Source organism: Arvicanthis niloticus, chromosome 17, assembly GCF_011762505.2.
Source record: "Arvicanthis niloticus isolate mArvNil1 chromosome 17, mArvNil1.pat.X, whole genome shotgun sequence".
Lineage (NCBI taxonomy): Eukaryota > Metazoa > Chordata > Mammalia > Rodentia > Muridae > Arvicanthis > Arvicanthis niloticus.
The window spans coordinates 27,710,317-27,728,476 of record NC_047674.1 but is presented as its reverse complement, the minus strand read 5'-3'; the positions used below and the strand labels follow the sequence as shown (position 1 = coordinate 27,728,476).

At 41.5% G+C, this 18,160-nt stretch overlaps 1 protein-coding gene across 14 annotated transcripts in view; it reads left to right on the top strand.

The window, feature by feature from the left end:
- The window catches only part of Il1r1 (interleukin 1 receptor type 1), an 81,845-nt gene that overhangs the window by 9,997 nt on the left and 53,688 nt on the right, over window positions 1-18,160 (top strand). For 4 of the 14 annotated variants that reach the window (XM_076914974.1, XM_076914968.1, XM_076914969.1 and 1 more), the window contains 2 exons: window positions 9,824-9,999; window positions 11,458-11,513. The exons of 5 other annotated variants lie outside the window; for them this stretch is intronic. The gene's annotated coding sequence lies outside the window, so the exon portion shown is untranslated. The remainder of the gene's footprint in view (window positions 1-9,823; window positions 10,000-11,457; window positions 11,514-18,160) is intronic. 5 more of the 14 variants (XM_076914975.1, XM_076914971.1, XM_076914980.1 and 2 more) reach the window with 2 other exon arrangements.

Genomic DNA, 18,160 nt, shown 5'->3' with positions numbered 1-18,160 from the left:
AACTGGGAGATTTTAAGGCATTACTTACATTTCTCCTGTGGCTTTTGTAATTTTCAATTTCTTCCTAGGGAAACTGAGGTTTAGTGATGGGAGTCATGTTTCTTGGGCTGTAGCAAATCAACAGAAGGCTTTGGATTTGCACATTGGTTGTTTGGACTCTCTTCTACATCTTCTTTCTACATCACTTCTTTCTACACCACTTCTTACTACATCACTGTTAAAGTGATACAATGTCTCAAGGAAGGGAAACAGTAGTTTATGAATGCATCTTTTAAAAAAGATTTTATATATTTTTGTTTTATGGATATATATGAGTGTCTGCATGAATACACATGCCTGGTGCTCCTGGTGGTGACCAGAGGGTATTGAATTCTTTCAAAAGTACAGATAGTTGTGAGTGGTCACCACATGGGTGGCGGGAACTGAATCCAGCACTTCTGTTAGGGCTGCAATACTCTTAACTTCATCCCTGCAAAGGCTTTTTTAAAAAAAAGAGATATTAAAGCTTTTTGATTGATTTATAATGGAGTTGCACTGTGAGAAACTGAACATAAATTAGAACTGTTATTGGACAGTGCACACAATCCACTGACTTTACCAATCACCATTGCTTGGAGGACAACATACTGTCAAGTGTCTGATGTATGATTCCCTGACTGACTGGGAACCTTGCTGTAGCTCCCCCAAAATAATTAGGTACAATACAGCAGCGCAGGAAAAGATCCAAATTCACAACACAAGTGCAGTTTCTATTGTAAGAGCCTCACTCTCGTACCATCATAAGATGTAAACTGCAAGCTGGGCCACAATGAATCTGGGTCAGTCTATAGTTGAACATCAGGGTCTGAGCCATACATTTTTCAGCTTGCTAACACTGAGCGGATTCAAGTTTCCTTCCACCAACCCTGAGGGATATTACCTAAAATGGCATCTGTGAATAAACTAGCTTTTAAAAAAGATGTCATGCAAAAGCCTTATTTTTTAGTCTCTGAAAGGATTGTGAGATCCAGAGGTATTTGATAACAATTTGTGCTAAAACAAATACAAATGAAATACATTTAACAACAAAGTACACCTCCACGCATCATGGTGACCCACTAGCAATTTCCATGGAATAGTTAAACAGATTCTGCTACAAGTGGGTGGGGAGGGGGAATCTGGTCTCACTGACAGCCACTCTTAACTCCTCTATAAAAGCACATTCAGAAGGTCTTAGGATTTCTTCCCTAGACAGGGGAAAAATCTATGACTGTTCAGTGATTGCACTCACAGTGACAGCATGCATATCGAAACTTCTTTGACTTAAAAAAGAGAAAAAAAAAAATCTCATGTGAACCCGTTATAACTACCTGTTTGAATCAATTTCCCTCAAGGTTTAACAACTTTTCTATGCTAGTTCCTGAGTTGACTCACAGGGACAAAGGAAGGTTACAGTTTTTTGCTGTCTTAGGCAAATCTGAGGGGAATCCCAGGCAGCACCGCTCACTGTCTAGATGGGGATCATCAGCCTCAGTCTGAGGTTGGTTTCACAGTACAGGCCGAATCCTGTGCTTACTTCCCAAGGTGAAGCTTTTTAACAATTCGGTAAGTCATATGCCCTAGTATACTGAAACTAGGTTCACAGGAGAGTGTACACTATGGTAGGAGGTACAATGGAGGAGTGCTTCCTCTAGGGTGGGATTCACACTCAGCTGTTCTAGGGAACCTGAACTCTTTTCCTTGCTTGTCTGCAGCAATCAATAGGAAACAGTTGGGATGAGATTCTGGTAACATCACCCATCTCTGCTATAAGCAGCAATTGTGGGTCCTGGCTGCACATGGGATTCGCCTGGGGAGCCTTGAAAATACTGTTTCCGGATCTCACCCCTGGGATTTGGGGTACGACAGGACTGAGTGCAGCCTGGGCTGTAAGGACTCTCCAGATGGTTATACTATGCATCCATTACTGCATAATATGGGCTGGCTGGGAATCACTGACTTGGGGAGTCACAGCTATTAAGCCGGTCAATTACCCACAAAAACAAGGAGCAGGCTAAATCAAGCATGACTAGAGGGATTGCCAAATACTGCCTGCTCGGAGACATTTAAGTTTGTTTCTCAGAAAACATTGTGCCTGGAAGTTCTGGAAGGCCCGTGTCTGCTGACTGTGCATCCCACTTAATTGAGAGCTGTGGGCATCAGGCATGTAAACAGGCCCCACGTTCATCCGTTTGACAAATATTTAAACATCTGCTTAGCTTAGCTGTCATCTGCTAGAGAGAGAAGATACCAGTGTCTTAAATGAGTATCAGGGTAGAGAGGAGAGCACAAGCAGAACAAAGTAGGGTTGCTGAGTGCCACAGACAGGGTAGGGTGGGGGGTGATAGGCCCTCAAGTGTTGCAAAGGACAGGGCTAGAGAGTGTTCATATCATATATATATTCATATATGATATGAATATATATATGATATATTCAAATATCATATATTTAGAATATATTCTAAATATATGATATTTGAATATATCATATATATATCATATATATATTCATATATATTCATATCATATATATGAATCATATATATATTCATATCATATATGAATATATGATAACAGTCTCAGTGGTGAGGAGCTAGAGGAGAACTGGGTGGAGAGCAGAGAAGGATGGAGGAAGAGGAAGAAGGAGGGGGAGGGAGAGGAGGAAGAAGGAGGAGGAGGGAGAGGAGGAAGAAGAGGAGAGGGAGAGGAGGAGGGAGAGGAGAAAGGGGAGGAGGGGAAGTCTCGAGAGGGGAAAGAAGGAGGGGGAGGGGAGGATATCCTAAGAGGAAATTGGTAGGCCAAAAGCTGGATAAAAAAGAAGCTCACAAGACACTTAATAGGCTCAGATCCCTCAGGGACAAGGAGAGAGACTTGTTCAAAAGGGAAGGGCTAGAGCTGAGAGAGGTTCCGTGGGTAAAGCCCTTGCCAAGCCTCAAGTGTAAGGACTTAAGTCGAGATGCCCAGAACTCACAGAAGAACTCACGAGAACTCACATAAACTCATGCAGAAGCAGTATTTCAATTCTGTAACCCCAGGGCCCCACAGCAAGATGGGAGGCACCCTGGAAGCTCACAGGCCAGCTAGCATGGAGTATGCAGCTGTGAGCAACAGGAGACACTTCCACAAGCAAAGTGAATAAAAGATTGACATTCAAGGTGACTGTTTGACCCCCACATGCATGTACGCAGAGGTGGTGAAGAAGGAGACAAAGAGACGGGGAGAAGAAGAGAGAGGGATGAGGAAGAAAAGAGGGAGTGATCCGTATATTTTAAAGCAGAAGGGTAAAGGGAACTAGAGTCAGCACATCTATCGTGCTAGATCAGTGGTCTGAGCTGTTTGGGAGGCAAAGGGAGTTCAGGGTAGTAGGCTTCAACTTTGGAGGCTGAGACAAAGTACAAATGGAATTTGTTGGAACAGTAGTTATTCCGATAATCTGGATTTCTAGGAGAAATTGAGGGTTTTGTTTCACTTTAATGGGAGAAAAAAGAAAGGCCATGTAGGTTACGCAGTTGCGTGGCCTCCGAGGTGCATTGACAAGGTGGGTGGATAGTTTGGCTTCTGGTGCCGGACAGAACCTCCCATCTCCTCAGCTCTCATTTTCTTTAGCTTCTAACACATTGTCTGCTCTTATGTCCACTCCTAAGAAGCAGAAGGGTCTTTCTTTTGCCCCTGCATCATCTTGTTGTTGCCAGCAATGGCAGAGAATCCCTGCAGACAGAAAGCAAAGTGATGTGGAGGTTGGGTGGTTGGTTGGTTTATCCAAAGCAGTGCTGGGATGTTGACTCCTTGGGAAATATGGCAATGGCTGCTTTTTTATTTTTCAAATACATGGGAAAATTAAAGCACAAGGTTTAGTCATATTTGGGCATGAACAGAAAACGATCTGTTTTAACTTTTAAATGTTTCTCAATATGTATATATATGAGGACTTTACAAGAAAGTGCTTGGGTGGCAGAGGGGAGTAGAGAAAGACTGGCTTTCTTGTAGCTGCAGTCTCTTTCTAGCTAGGTCTGGTTATTGATCATGTTATATTGTTTTAGAAGTGTTGGCACCCTCTCTCCTGCCTGGGTTTGCTGCTTTTCATTGGTAAAAAGGGTGAATCACATTGGTCTGATTGGTCCTGGGGATTATGACATTTTCTGTGTATAATTTGCATGTGGATAGCTTCTCACTTCTGCTTCCTTGTGCTCTGTTGCCAATTCATAATTCCCTTGTGACACACATTTGGCTGGACTTGAAAAAAAAATCTCAGAGAAATAAGGAAGAAAAAGAAATCACATTAAAGAGGCGGTGTTTCACCGCACAATGAATCGTAGAAAGCCATCTACGTAAGGAAACTAAATACTGAAGAGTCTTAGGTATTTTCTCCTCTTGGAAGGCTGTAATTTTAATATGTCAGTTCCAAACATTGGGCAATACCATACCATAACTATACTCTGGGCAGGCTTGCAGACCACAGAGCTTCTAGCTGACTCCTTATCCCCAGGCCTTGGAATTCCCACGACTGTGTTGAGTTTTTTTCACAGGCATGGAATTTTGGTCCCTGTGCTTGCTTGAGCCTCCCTAGTCCCCATTAACTCCTTGTTTTCTCATCAAACTCTGAGACCAGTTTTGGATAGTCACCTTTTCCCTATTTAGAGCACCCCCTGGAATTATAGCACCTTCCCTGCCAGCTTTGGGGTAACCAAGTAAGAACTCCAACAAAGCACTTAATATGTAACATCTACCATGGCTAGTGTTCTATCTCTATTTTTGCCTTCACTTAGGCTTTGTTGTTCCCATAATCAGATGAGGAATTGAGTAAGACTGAGCAGGCACATTGGGTAGCACTGGTCACCTCCCCAGGCTTCTCCAACCAAAACTTCAGGCAGATGAAGGGATACTCACCCAGGAGGATTTAGTGCTTGTCTGTTTTGCTGATATCACAAAATAAAATAGATGCACTGTTTAATTTCCTTGGATTTCCTTGATCATGAAACCATTGCTAATGACCTGTCACCCCAAATTTCCCTGCATGTTCCATGCTTATTAATTTATTTAGATGAACTAAGATTTATCCCAAGCCTGGAAAGTCCCCTTAGGAAAGCGTTATATGGATTTCTCTGAAAAGGTTTTTTGAGTGTGGAGACTGCTGGGCAGAAAATATTTACTCAGTTCTACTTCCAAGCAAGCACTTGTTTCAAGAGTTAGCCTTTTTTATTAAGACCTTGGAAAACTACCAGAGTGGTTACCTCCTGGAGTTTCTCATCAAGATCAGATCTGAATGCCTGGATCATTTCTGCCAAAGAAATTTCTCTATATCACTACATATGCACAAGTACATATTAACAGTTTCTCCCTGTTCATAGCGTTGAGTCAACATTTCACTGCCTTAGATGTTTCTGGAAGATAGAAACATCTTTATTTTAGGAGACATAAACAGACACCTTCATTCTACTTGAAAGTTGGGGCTGGACACCACCAAGATCAAAACATACTGAGAAATTTGAAGTATTCACCTTGCTCCCCATCTTCGGCAAGGGAAGACTGATTGATCATCCCCAACTGGTGAGGATTCTATGAATATTCATGAACTAGGAGTTGAGAGAGTCTGTGGGTGTTGAACATATCAAAAGAAGCCTGCCTGACATGGCCTCTTAAAGCCCCTTCCCACATATCTCTGTGACTCAGCACTGGGCTGCATCTGTGTCCTTTGTCACATCCCCTATCGTATGAGAAATCACTGACCGGCTTCCATGTGCTCTGAAGCTATCCTAGCAAATTATAGAACGTGAGAAGTTGTAGGGTCCCTGACTTGGGGCGGAGGAGGATGACAACCTCGATCTGGAAATTGGTATTTGCAGCATAGGAGGCTGCTTTTGTGACCAAGCCCTCTGTTTATGGAGTCTTTACTAACATTTGTCAGTATTAGAACTGAACTGAATTATAGAACACCCAGAGAAATATCCTTGTAGTGCGATAAACATCTCCATGTATCTGGTCACGGACTCATGCCAGATATGGACACACGGAACAGAACAAAAACAAGACAAACAAACTCTATTTTACACATGCATCTAACTTTATCAAAATAACATGGAGCCAACTCTGCAAATAAAAATTTAAGTATTTAAGGGACATTAAGGATAAAATTTTCATGCTGACATTATTATAGGTAATACCTTTCTTTGGAAAATTTAAATACAGTTAAAATATAAGCTCCTACTGGGCTTCACAAACACTCTATTGTCTGTGGGTAGTTTTCTTTTTAAAACATTCTGTGCTGCCTGGTGAAGCTGGGCTATTCTCTGTGGAAACCATAGTGAAAAACTCAGAGAAGACATGTGCCATCTATTGGTTATTGTTGAACCTACCTTAAGTGCATGAGATTAACTTCTGGATCGTGACTCAGTGACATGGTCTCGGAGAGATTTCACATTCATTTAATATACTGGGAAATTTGTGGCAAGCCTGGTGCCAGATGGCTTTCCCTACCAAACAGGGATTTAGTTTGAAGAGACTTCACGGAAATTACATGACAAACCCAGGCTGTTAGCATTTGGTTGAATAGGTAGATCTTATTTATTTTAATTTTCTAGTTGCACTGAGATATGATTGGCAAATACAAGCTGCATCTTTTAAAGGTAAATAATTTGGTGACATGATGAATTCATTTAGTGTGGAATGGGTCCAGAAATCAAATAACTTGGCATATTGCCTTATATGAACTATCTTTTTTTTTTTTCAGTCTATGGGCAGAACATTTATAAGTAACAAATATGCACAAAAGTGTCACTTGTGATTTAAATCCAGATAGTCACCCACAGGCTGATGTTTTAAGGCTACAGTTTGTGAGGTTATTTTCCTAGTTATCATTTCAAAGGTATTTAATGCACACATGCACATGTGTGGTACATATGTGTGCACATGTGTGAGAGTGAATGTATTCACTCATGCATGCATGTTTAGAAGCCAGAAGTGGATGTGGTGTGTCTTCCTCTGTCACTCTCTGCTTTAGTTTTTGAGATGACTCTCTCTCTCTCACTGAACATAGAACTTGCTTTGGTCTTTTTGACTAAACTCCTTTTGTTGACATGTCCAATAAAGAGCTGAACCTGTAAAAAAATAAAAATAAAAATAAAAATAAAGAACTTGCCATTTTGGGTAGACCAGTTGGCTAATGCTAAGGTACCCATTTAAACTTGTCCAGCAAGTACTTTACCCACTGAGCCATCTCTTTCACCCTTACAGGACTAGTTTGAAGGTAGAGCAGCCTTTGGCTGGTTGAAGTAGGCCATTAAAGGCTTGGCTTTGAAGTTTATGACTGCACAAATGTGTTCTCTCAATTTTGGCAGCTCAAAGAAACTACAGTTTGGTTTCCATAGCAAATAGCCCAACTTTACAAGGCAGCATACAGGTATAACCCCTGCTTCTGGACTGTCTCCCCTCCCCCACTATGGCTGTGTGTTTCCCATCAGAATGAACTGAACTCTCTCTGATTCTATCACCACATAATTTGCTTCTATTGGCTATTGTGTTGTAGCAATATAAAAGTAGCTAATACAGTTGCCATGTTTTTATATCAGATCTCTGTAAGTGTAAGTTTATATATACCCTTTACCCACATCCCATCATCTCCCCCTGCCCAGCTCTGTGTAATAATTATTCTGCTTTCTATAAATCATTCTTGTGCTCATTGCTCTGTGAGAGATTTCTGCTGTAGCCCTTGTGCAAACTAACATGGGCAAATTGTATAGAACAGCTCAACCCCAAAGCCTCCCTGGGTATCAGATCTTTCATTTATTGCTATGTGCATTGAGCCAAATAATTTCAGTATTCATTTGGCCTCATCAGTTCACAACCTCAGTGGTATTTAAAGTGAAAGGATTTCCATATGCAGGCTTTGAGGCATGTGTTGTATGAATATGTATGTGTAAGTGTGTGGGTGTTACATTTATGGTGTATATTTTGTGTGCAATGTGTTAATGTATATGTGGTATGTATATTTCTTGTGTGTATTGTGAACATGTCTATTGCACGCTGTTTTAAAAACAAGTACTCCAATGAGAGTATTGTGTGTACTATAGGTATGTCTGCTGTATGTCTTTTGAGTGTATGATGTAAGTTTTCTATGTGTTTTGTGTATATGAGCCTGTTGTGCAAATGACTGTATTGTATGCATTGTAATTGTGTATGTAGTGTATATTCTATTTCTATGTCTTATGTATGTATTCAATGTGTGAAGTATGGGTCATATGTATTCTATATGTTGAGTATATAATATATACTCGATAAGTGTGTATAGTGTATGTTGCACATATAGCATGTGTTCTGTATGTTGTGTGGTATATTTTTGTGAGTATGCATCGTGTGTGTTGCGTGTGTTCTGCATGTAGTATGTGTTGTATGTAGTGTGTGTTGCATGAGGGCCTGGAAATGAGCTTATTTGACTATTTGCTTGGCAGACACTTGTTAGATGGAAGAAAGAATATCATTTCTCCAAAAGAGACTCTGGGTACACAGTCCCAGGTGGCTAGCCAGGTTCCTGAAGAAAGAATATCATTTCTCCATAAGAGACTCTGGGTACACAGTCCCAGGTGGCTAGCCAGTTTCCTTAAGAAAGAATATCATTTCTCCATAAGAGACTCTGGGTACACAGTCCCAGGTGGCTAGCCAGGTTCCTGAAGAAAGAATATCATTTCTCCATAAGAGACTCTGGGTACACAGTCCCAGGTGGCTAGCCAGGTTCCTGAAGAAAGAATATCATTTCTCCATAAGAGACTCTGGGTACACAGTCCCAGGTGGCTAGCCAGGTTCCTGAAGAAAGAATATCATTTCTCCATAAGAGACTCTGGGTACACAGTCCCAGGTGGCTAGCCAGGTTCCTGAAGAAAGAATATCATTTCTCCATAAGAGACTCTGGGTACACAGTCCCAGGTGGCTAGCCAGGTTCCTGAAGAAAGAATATCATTTCTCCATAAGAGACTCTGGGTACACAGTCCCAGGTGGCTAGCCAGGTTCCTGAAGAAAGAATATCATTTCTCCATAAGAGACTCTGGGTACACAGTCCCAGGTGGCTAGCCAGGTTCCTGAAGAAAGAATATCATTTCTCCATAAGAGACTCTGGGTACACAGTCCCAGGTGGCTAGCCAGTTTCCTTAAGACCTATTTGTGTTTATTTTCTAGTCTTTAGCATCAGACAGAGGGAGGCAGCTCTGGTGTGACAGACAGGTGCGGACCTGTTGTGTGTGCAACCACTCACATCCTCGCTCTCAAGCTTGTGCTTTCTCTTACTTTTTGTCTATGTTAACTTCTCCACCCACCGTGTAATGCCTCCTTTATCCTGTTGGTTGTGTATTATTTGTCTACACCTTGCAGAAACTGGAAATTTTATCTGATTTGTTTCCAAGTTATACTTCAAACACAAGGAAAGTGCTTGATATGGGCCATATGTGCAATAAAAATGATTGATGATGAATATATCTTGTTTAGAGATGAGAATAAATGAGTTCCAGAATATCTAGTTAAGGGTTTTACCCAAATGCAGGTGTTCTTAGAACCTTCGTAACATCTTGCTCAACAGTCTTCTAGGGTCCTCCCTCCTGTTCAGCATCCACCTAATCTTGAGGTTGGCTTTAGTGAGATCTTACTTGGTTCACGATGATCAAACGTTCATGTTTTTCTTCCATGGGGTGTATAACTTGGCACATTTGGTATCACTAGGAGTTAGGGCCTCAAACTGCTGAATGCTTATCACCGTGGGCCTTCCTAAGCCCTGGCCTCCAGTCTCCTGACCTCTCTCCAGGTTTCTTCTGGTTTCTCTCAGCAGCCTCAACCCCGATCCTTGACCCAGAAGATTCGGCAGCATCTTTGTACCTGTGGAAGGCAGCTCCCTCAGTGATATAGCTGCAGCTGCAAGCCTGCTGTAGCTGGTCTCCCTGGTCTTCTCTGAGGGGTGGATTCTCTCAGGCTCCTTTTGGGGAAGAGGTGTTAAATCCGGAGGTAAGGTCTACTCTGAGATCTGAGCTCTTGACTTCTTTTTCTGTCTCTCCTACTGTGAGCCCTTCATGCCAGACTTGGGAGGGACCTTCCTAGAGAGCTGTGTGGGACGCAGATGTCCTGAGCCACTTCATGGTCTATTAATCTAGTGTTCTTCCATGAGTGCTGAGGTGTAAGGTGGAGTTGAGAGTGCTTAAATGTATACTTTGGGGCTGGGTAGATGAATCAGCCAATAAAGTGCCTGACTTGTGAGCAGGAGGACCTGAGTTCAGATCCCCTTAAAACTCTGGGTAGTGCATGACAATAATCCTAGCCTTGGTGTGCAGAGGGGGAGTTGTAAACAGAAGGATCTCCATATCTGATTGACCAGTCAGACCAATTGAATTGGTGAGCTTCAGATTCATTGAGAGAGTCTGTCTCAATGGTAAAGATGGAGAACAATCAGGGGAAAGTACAGAATTGTTCACTGCAGGCCTCCGCACTCACATGCAGCAAGCAGACCCACCCCATAAAGTGTGCACTTTGTCCTTTAGCAAAGACTCACTTATCTTAGCAACTCATTTAAGCTTATTTAGTACTTTGCCTTAATGTGTGCAGTTTTAAAGTTAAGATGCTCCTTAACACAGATATGTGTCCTCTTCTCTACTGTATAAGCTATAGCTTGTGATACTTCTATTTAGACTTTTGTCCTTTTGTTGACTTAAACGCCATTCTGGGCTCCAGAGCTGGACAACCCCGTCTGTTCTCTTCAGTTTCAAGTGCACCCAAGGCTGTGTTGTAGAGGCAGTGTAACATGCACTTCCAGAAGCAAACTGAGCTGTCTTATAAAGGCTTAGTTTGTCAAAAAAAAATATTCCTAGAGTTCTCATACTTGAAACATAGTTGGGTAAACCAAAGCAAAATTTATATTGGATTTTACTAAAAATATTAATAACATACTTTATCAGAGAAATAATTTTGAATGTCAATATAATAATTCACAAATGAAAATAGAACATGACAGTTTAAAATACTGTCCATTAATGAAGTCCTAAGAACATATGGAAATCTGTTCCATATGTTCCTTGTAGGTTAACAGAAAGCAAAGAATGAGACTTCAGGACTTTGCAATGGGGGTGGGATATGAGAAGAGGCAGAAGGGAGAGGAAGGAATTGGAAAGGGGGTGAGGGAAGGAAAAGGAGCTCCCTTGGGTGAGATCTTTCAAATAAGCTCTCACACACCACCACATGGTTCCCCATGCTGGGAAAGCTTCCCTCGTGGCTCTCAAAGCTGGGAATGGGAGGGGGGGTGCTCACTGCTCATGGAAGCTCTTCTTAGCTACCATACACCTATTTAGAACCCAGAGATTGCTCACAATGAGGTTTCTTCTCCTTGCATAGTGTACTAGTGAGAAAAAAAAATCACATCTTGTAGTGGGTTGGCCTAATGCTGCTTGTCTTCCAAATCTGTTTGTCCCAAAGACAAGGAAGTCAACACATAAGACACCGAGTGACCTGCTCCCTGTTGAATGTGATTGGTGAGTAAAGATGCCAACAACCAGTAGCTGGAAAGAAGAGAAATAGGTGGGGTTGAGTTTTGGTGGGCTCAGAGGAAGGAGCAGGGAAAGAGGAAAGAGAAGCAGTCATGGGAAACGTGCAGGAGAGGAGAAAGGAGAGCCACCATGGGATAGGGGCCAAGAGAACGAAGGCCCAGAGAGTTGCCTAATGGGAGCTAGAAGCTGTCCAGCTAGAACATAGTAAATGGTAATAACAAGGCTATCAATAGGAAGATAGACTCTAACAGCATGAAGAGTAGGCAGCTGCCCAACTATAGTGCTGCCTAAGGCATATTTAAATATATAAAGGCTGTATGTGTGTTCCTTCTGGGAACTTAAATGGTCTAAGGCCAGTAGAATCCGTATGCCAGGATTTTTAAAATAGTTTTTACTACAACATCTTTTTAAATAATTTCTGCGCTAGGAATTATTTTTATCTAGAATTTGCTCTGGCACGCGCACGTGCAGACACACACACACACACACACACACACACACACACACACACACACACATCCCCTTTCTCTTTGGGAACTGTGCCTAATGACCTTGGTGACTCTGTAACTGTTTCTTGAGTTTCCAAAGGAGTGAAGGGAAGATTTTTCTGGCATAGGTCACAGGCAGAATTGAAGATTTGTCACCATTATCAGCGGGAATATCCACTGTGGCATGTACAGGAAGGGATAAGGAAGCAAATAGAGAAAGAGGCACAAAATACCAGGCCTTCCCAGCCCCATTGTGACTCTGTTGAGATGTCAGCTGATGTGGTTAGGTTAATTCCTATTATGACTTTGGAATGAGGGCTAATAGCAATTTAAAAAATCAAGACTTCAAGGGGGAAGGGTAGTTAGCTGTTCTTCAAAAGCAAAGAACAAAACATTAGAGAGTCTGTAGCATGCCATCTATGGCCCAGGGGTCCCATCTATGATAAATGATATTTTTCTAGAGTTTGAAGAAGCCATTCCCAGTGTACAGTTGTCAGAGAATCTTTTCCCAGCCCTTGCATTACACTGACTCTCTTACCAGGCTGTATGCAACCATGCATTAACGTAATTCTTGTAAGAAGCTGCGCACACCTCAGGAGGTCTGTTCTACTATCAGCCAGCTTTAATTAGAGTTTTACTGCTGTGATACACCATGACCAAGGCATCTCTTAAAAGGACAACATTTAATTGGGGCTGGCTTACAGGTTCAGAAGTTTAGCCCATTATCATCAAGTTAGAATCATGGCAACATCCAGGCAGGCATGGTTCATTAGGAGCTGAGAGTTCTACATCTTCATCTGAAGGCTGCTAGGAGAAGACTGACTTCCAGGCAGCTAGGATGAGGGCCATAAAGCCCACACCTATGGTGACACACCTACTCCAAAAAGGCCACACCTCCTAAGAGTGTCACTCCTTGGGCAGAGCATTAAACCACCACACAGTACTAGCCACTTATTGACCACCTAGACCCCAGCAGAGTTGGTTCTTTTCTGTCCACTGTTGAGCTCAGGGGCCCTCTTACTCAGGTGTAAGAAGCGCCTGGCTCCATTTTTCAAAACCCTGAGGAGCTCTTGGAGGGATTCCAATCCGGGAAGAATCCTAGCATTAACATTTGTGTGTTCATAAACACATAGAGTGAGAGGAAATAGAAATGGTGGGGAAACTGTAAGTCATTGCAGAAAAGGGTTGGGATGGAGAAAAGGAGAACAATAAAATATTAAACACACACACACACACACACACACACACACACACACACACGGATTGAAAAAAAAAAAAACCACTAAAACCAGGCCACAGTTTCTTTTAATGGACAGAGTTAAGCAATCCATTTAGTAAACCAGTATGTAATATGCTTTCAGGTTTTATTTAATATAATACTGATAGAACAATGGATAGAAAGACTCCAATTCTACCCTCATGGGACTTACGCTCTAGTGGGGAGAGAGTTAGGTAGGTCAAGTTAAGTGGTTACATGTACTAATAAATAATACGTGGATTCAGTAACGTAGGGCTGTGTCTGTGCACACACGTGTAACTTTTAGCAAACGACATCTAATATTTGGGATGCATGTTTGGCAGCAAGCAAGGGGATTTCTTCAGCTGTAGTGATTTGGACTCTAACAATGTAAGAGGAACAAGAAAGACATGTTGCAGTTGTTAAGACAGGAAGTGATTCAAGTTTGGCTAAAACGTTTTAACAATAAAAAAGCCAGAGCCCTAGCGAACCCCTTGGGCTGGGCAGTAACTAAATGTCTCAGTTTACGTAAGGAAGGTTGTGAAAGTTTTCAGGGTAGGCTGCCTTTGCTTCTTCAGCTTTGATTTAACTTGAAGATCATTCCGATGTCAATTTTTTTTCCTATGGCTTCTTCATGTTGTTGACCATGTTCACGGCCCCTGTCCTACAGAGGTAGACTTACTCATCTCTAGCAGATTTGGTTATGCACAAATGCGCTGCTTTTCAAATGTGGTTTGGGTTGGTGTTTGGGGAATGAGGAATCTATCAGCTGTGGTCACTAGCTTCTGGCCTTTTTTTTTTTTCCCTACCAGAAAACTCCCTGTTCCAAAAAGACTCAAGAAAGTCCCAGAAATAGTTACTTTATTTGCATACTATTGTTCAGTTAAATCCTCCCAGCCATGCTAAGTATCTGCAATCTCAGTAAGCCTCTGATAGAAGTGGACAGATATGATTGTGTCCATTTTCTAAAGTCAAAAAGCCTGAATAAATACAACTTCAGTAAGGCGGATGAAGATCATCTCTGTCACCTACTGCACACCAGGCAATGTAAGCTCTTTTAGGAGTTAACTTTCTCTGTCCTCACCATTACAAGTGCTCTTTTCTTAATGATGGATATACGTTCTGAGAAGCAAATCCTTAGATAATTTTTGTCATCGTGTGAGTATTGTGTATGACAGAGTTATACAGCTGAGATGGTTATGATGTCACCAGGGCCCTATGATCATTTGAGACCATCTTTGTACATATGGCCCATCGCTGCCCAAAATGCCATTGTGCATCACATGATTGCTGCATGACTTTGCCACCTACCACTAAGACACAAAAGGCATGAAGTGACTTAACCTTTGCACACAGTTAGTCCTGGTAGGAATGGGATGTGAGCTGGGATGTTGGTTTTCATTGTCTATGCTAGTAGCCATCACATCATGCTTACCCTGGTTTCAAGAAACAAATCCCCCAGCTCCCTTGCATTCTAAGGCTTTTTTCCCCCATGCAGTGATTAGCACTGGGACGGTAAAATACAGCAATGTGGATGGGAGAGAGCATCAGTTTTGAACAGTGAGCTGAATCCTCATCCATGAGTCTATTCACTGGGTAATCCCTAGACAAGTTCCTGCTCGAATTTGGGCCATCTGTTGCTGTTGATAAAACATGGGTAGTCATGGTGGTGACTGTCACAGTGTCTCACTTGTGGTCAAACACATGTTCATGGTTCTTAAACATTTTTTCCAGCATATATGATTGGTTACTGGGCATGGGCCAGATGGGTAATCAAGAGAATTATAGTTTGAACATGAAATTGTCCTCATAGGTTCATGATGGACAGCTGATGGTGCTGTATTGGGAGATTGGGGACCTTTGGGACTGCTGCCTATTTTCTGGATGTGGATCACTCAGGGAAAACCTTGAGGGTGACATCTGCTTCAGTGTCCTGCCTCCCAGCCAGCATCATATTGGATGGCTCCATTGCAAGCTTCAGCTGCCATGCTTTTCCTACCATGGTGGACCTATTTCTTCTGACACATGATCCTACATATCTGGTTGAATTTTGAGCACAGGCCAGATCTGCTCCCTGCACCCCATACCCCACCCCCACCAACCCCCATTTGCTTCTGTGAGGTGTTTGGTCACAGCAGCGAGGAGAATAACTAACGCAAAAGATGTGGTCAAGCAAACTGCAGATGATGAAGTGACTCTGTATATCTTAAGGTATCCAGCACAGAAGTTTTTCTACTTGGTGGTATAATACCTCTGTGATGGTTACATCAAGTCCTCATGGGTGAGGCTTATCAAGGACGATGTCCTTAAGATACCATTTCAAAGTAGGAAGTTAGTTCCAAGGGAGATTTCTCCTGATATCTTTGCCCTTTGTTCTTTCCATCAGAATTTCTTCCCATGGCCTACCCAGTGATCTCATGGGGCTACTTTATACAAAGAGGTTATCAGAAGATGCTTTGAATTTACTAGTAATATTGCAAGGCTTCTGTCTTCATGATCAAGTCTACTTATGTTAACTATATTAGAAACTAAAACTATGTCATTTTCAAAGTAAACTTTGTGGATCATTAAAATCACCAATAAACTGACTGACTGACAATATAGGTAACATGATGTCTCTCATAAAATAACAATATCTAAAACAAATAAAAATAAGAATAATAGCATTGTTTTACGATATATACCCTGTACTGGAAAATTCTCTTATGTTTGGTTTCACAAAAGAGAGTGCATTCTTAAAATTTGCATCTGTACTTGATCTTTGAGCTAATTGCCATGTAGCTTGTGGAGAACTCTATGGAATGCCCTGAGGGAAAGTGTACGTAAAAACTTCTTTGAGTTGCTATGAAAACACTTTTGATCTTAAGCATCTTCTGAGAGGCTCTCGAGAAACCATTTGAGGATCACTAAAATAGAATATCCTTTTCTCTTTTCTAAGGTACAATTTATTTTTAGTTGACATGTGAGAATTGTACATACTTAGGAGGAAGAGTGCAATAATATATCTGTCACCAGAGACGTTTAAAATTCCTTTCAAAAACAATCACAACCCCTTGGCTAGCTCTTTGAGTCAAACAGGTAGTTATGGTCCATTATAGTCACCTCCAATAGACTACCACAGCTTGTTCTTCTTGCCAGTCTTCTCAGAACCACTAGACGTCATTTCTATACCATCCCCTTCTGCCCACCGCTTTTTACCTAACCTGCTCTCTACTTCTAGGAAACCAAGAGTTTATGTCTAAGAGAGAGCTCATGATATTTGTCTTTCTGTGCTGGTATTTCTGTGCTGGAAATAGACAGCGCAGTTGTCTATTTCCACCCATGACGCTGTAAATGACAGGACTTCTTTCTATGGCTGAATAGAACCTCACTGCATATATACATGCATATACACTGTGTATGGTTTTTTATCTGTTCATCTGTCATCGGATGTGTGGATTTCATCAATATGCTTGATCATGACTGATGGAAATCTTGTTGCAACGTTTAACGATTTTTATAATCATCTCAGAATCCCCTCTCAGCTCCTCCCTTCTGTAACCTGATTTCAAATGGCAACTGTTAATGATTCTTCCTTCAAAATTCTTGGATTTGCATGGTGGCAACCCCTAAGGAACAGATGCAGATATGGGCATTTTAGATCAAAAGAATAGATAGGTGTCTCTTCCTTCAGATACACCCCCCTTTCCTAGCCTCCCTTTTCTTATTATTCTGTTTCCTTACAGCTTTTTTCTCTTTTCCATCTGTGCTGACAAACTAGGTAGATTTTCTTCCCTGGCTGGAGCCTCACAACTTGTCTCTCTGCCTCTTGGAGATCCAACAGTAGTCAGGATGTTTCTACGTGACATTCACAATTAACTTCCTTTCTCAAAAATCCTGCCTTAGGCCATCACTGATTGATTCTGCATTATGGTTTATGTTTTATGAAGAGCTAAAGTACTTTTTTCTGGTTAAATGGAAAGAAATACATATTTTGCCATGAGTAAAGAATTCTAGTTAGTTTCACTGATGAGCTTCAGAAGTTGTGTCTGCTTCCAGGGGTTGAGGAATTGAGCCTGGATAAAATTTCTCACCAGAAACCACCAAGTAACGAGATAATATATAGGGTTTTAAGATATTAGATGTCAATGGTGAAGGCCCATCATCCTAGGAGTTAAGAAACAAATGAGTGAGCCCTGACTCTTTCTGTTTCCCAATATAATGTCATAGTTCAGGAGAAGACAATCAGTCATAGCTCAGCAAACTTCTGAATGGATGAGATGGAGCTTAGGAAGGCCATGGTGGCAACCATAAAGGAATACTTGCAGAAATAGGCATTTTAGATACCATCAGAGTTCTGTGTAGAAACTCAAATACCTGCATGAGAAAGCTATCCTGTCCAGGTAAGGAACCACATGAAAACCCTTAAGAAACCAGTGCACAAGCTCAGGAATGACCATTATTGCCACCAGGTGGCTATAAAATGTCCAGATCCAAAGATATTTTATAGAGGGCTTAGAAGTGACAAGCTATTGGGAAATTGTGTCTTAGACCAACTGCTGTGTGCCATGTTCTTACATAATGATTAAAAGCAAGACCCCAAAGAAGCCAACAGTATTGAAGACCTCAAATATATTCTGAGTACAAAAGATTCCACAGTCCAGAAAGCAAATATGGATGTTTGGTGTCCACCTAAAAATTACCAGATGCACAAGTCAGAAGGAAACCCAACAAGAGACCAACCGAGATTTATACCAATATTAGGATTAGAGTATAAGAGCATTAAAGTTTATTATCATTGTATTGCATGTGCTCCAAGAGATAAGCAGAGAAATCTAAGGATTTAGAGTGTGTTTATATTAACCCATTCCTCACAGAAAACTACAGCCCCAAACAGTTTACCAGGTCATTAAGGAATATATTATGAC